The sequence below is a fragment of the Fukomys damarensis genome, unplaced genomic scaffold, assembly GCF_012274545.1.
Source record: "Fukomys damarensis isolate Sample0158 unplaced genomic scaffold, DMR_v1.0_HiC HiC_scaffold_25, whole genome shotgun sequence".
NCBI classification, from domain to species: domain Eukaryota; kingdom Metazoa; phylum Chordata; class Mammalia; order Rodentia; family Bathyergidae; genus Fukomys; species Fukomys damarensis.
In genome coordinates this window covers 2,165,417-2,167,993 of record NW_022900937.1, presented here as the reverse complement: position 1 = coordinate 2,167,993, position 2,577 = coordinate 2,165,417, and positions in this window count along the sequence as shown.

Genomic DNA, 2,577 nt, shown 5'->3' with positions numbered 1-2,577 from the left:
CCTCTGCCAGTGTGGCCCTAGGGGACGCCAGGCACAAGGCACACTCCCGTGGGGTGGGCACTGCACTCGGGCTTTGCCTACCAGAACGCCTGGGTCCAGAAAGCCCTGGGATCTGGAGGTGGGGAGCCATGAGGCTGCAGGGCGCAGGCCTGGGAGGTTCGGCCTGGTGAGTGGAGTGGGGAGGTTGCAACCAGAGCTGCACGCAAGCACGCACTGCAGGAGGACTGGGAGGGGCGGTCAGAGACTTAAACAGGACACCTAAGCACCGGATAGGCTCCTGGCGTTCACCGTTTCCTGGGGGACTGGCGGGGCTGAGGTCCATCAGGTCTGCTTGGAATCCACGTCGCAGGAGGTGCTGAGACCCCGAGGGAAGGTTTTATTGCCCTTTCTTTCGTTTGTTATTATTTTATTTTCCAAGTGATCTGTGGTGTGGATGTAGCCTCTTCGCAGTGCCAGGGTGGCCTGCATTGTCCCAACCTGGATTGCAGCTTCTGCTCCTTGCTGGAGCCCCCCCCATCAAGCAGAGGCTACTGCCACAGTGAGGGCCCTCTGGAAGGACAGAAGATGCCCCCAAGCTTGAGAGCTACACCCCGACTGTGACACCAACCCCAGCAGACAGAACAGCTGACAGGGACAGAGTGGGAGCTGCCTCCAGTCTGGGTCCAAGTCACCTTCCCCGTGGTGCCCCAAGGTTCTAGGTCCTATCTTCCCAAAGCCACAAGGAAAAGGTTTCCTGCCCACAACCCTGTGCAGTAAAGCTGGCCCTGGCAGGAAGCTTTGCTACCTCGGGTCCTTGAGAGCTTTGCCAGAACTAATCTGCGGCTCCAAGGAAATCACCGCGAGTCTCAGTCTTGGTGTAACAAACAAACAGGTCCCAGAGTCACAGGCCATTTTCTAAGTTGCTAGACTAGAGAGGGGAAAGAAAAGGACAAAACAATGCAAAAGCTTTTCATGGTCAAAGAAAATGGGGGGGGGGCAGGGAGAGGAGCACAGAAGCACCTTAAACTTGTTTGCTAGAAGAGAAAGGGAGACCGGATCTGGTCAGATGCCTGCACTTCTACTCCTGCGCAATCCTGCTGCATTTCCACCCCAGACGAAACCACCGTCCATGTAATCAGGGAATATTTCAAAGTATTTCTTAAAACTGCAAGTGAATTTAGATGGTTCTTTTAGCAACTCTTCTGCTGCCCAAATTCAGCTTCCAGGACGTCCTCGCCGTGCAACAGCCACTGAACTGTTGAGGGAGAAGCAGCGATGAGTTTTTAAAAGATAGCTAAGTTCGAATTAAATGCATCTTTAATGGACCATTTTATTTCTTGCAGGACAGCTGTAATCTTCCAACAAAATATAAAATCAACATTTACATAAAACCTGCAAAATCCTCAGCACAGAAAAGAAGTTATACCTCCCCAACACAATACACTCTGTTTTTTAGTCTTTTCAGATAGAAAGTCACCAACGCCAGAGCACTGCCCCAGGGAGGACGAGGGGAGGACGGAGGAGGCAAGAGTGATAGATAAACTTTCAGATCACAGTACGATTCCCGCGTTTCGTCTGCTAAAACCTGAAAACGCAAATCAGTCATGTGTTTACAGTAGTGTTTCTACTTAACTCTTTCTTCTTCAATTACAGCTTTCTCAAATTCAATTAAAATGCAGTTGTTTGGAAGGTGCGGACAAGAGGACGTTTTCTGTAACTTTCTTCTAAAATCTGCTACCAGACAATTTTTCCCCCCTTTCCTGGGCAACAACTGCTCCCTTAGGCACGTTTCTGGCTTCTCGGTGTGCTCACACGAAGGCACCTCGCCAGGGGGTTTATAAATCAATCAATAGGGAGTCTATATTCCTAAAGGCTTCTGATCTGGTTACACCTCCTCCGGGTTCCCTCCTCTGAAAAAAAGTTGAATCCGTGGGCCCAGATTCCAAGCGTGGCCGCCGCCGGCGGGGCGTCGCGGATCAGGATGTGGATTGCAGCGCGGACCTTTGTTCGGGGCTTCGGGCCGGCTGGGGGCAGGGGCGTCCTCTTTCGGATCACCCTCGAGTTTTACAGACTCGCCTTAAAAGGGCTCGCGCTCTCCGCAGGGCTCATTTATAGGGCTTTCCAGGAATATTGGGACTTTTAAGACACTTTTCCCCCATTCATTTTCTTTGCTGCCCTCTTAAGAGGATCCCCGGGTTTTGGCATCTCGCAGGAAGAGGGTGGGGGCAGGAGAAAGCAGGCCTGAGAGAAGCAGCTTCGTTCTAATCGAGCCGCCCACAGGACCGAGTCTCCCAGCATGTTTCTAAAAATTAGTTCATAATGGAGATTAAAACTCAGGAACTGGGAGGAAACTGAGACGAACGTGCGCTGTCTGTGGCTTCCTCAGGTCAACGTGAGCTCGGTATTTGGAGCCTGAAGAAAGTGGGGCCTTGGGAATTTTTAAAGTTGTTTGAAAAATAAAAATGAAATGAGCTAGAGAGTCCGAGGCGCGGCGTGACAGGTGGGGAACAGGGAGGGAGGGAGGCAGCCCTCGGCCCGAGGGGTGCGGCCAGGCCTCTGGGCGGCCCAGTGCCGGGGGCCCTCCAGCTCGCCACCCTG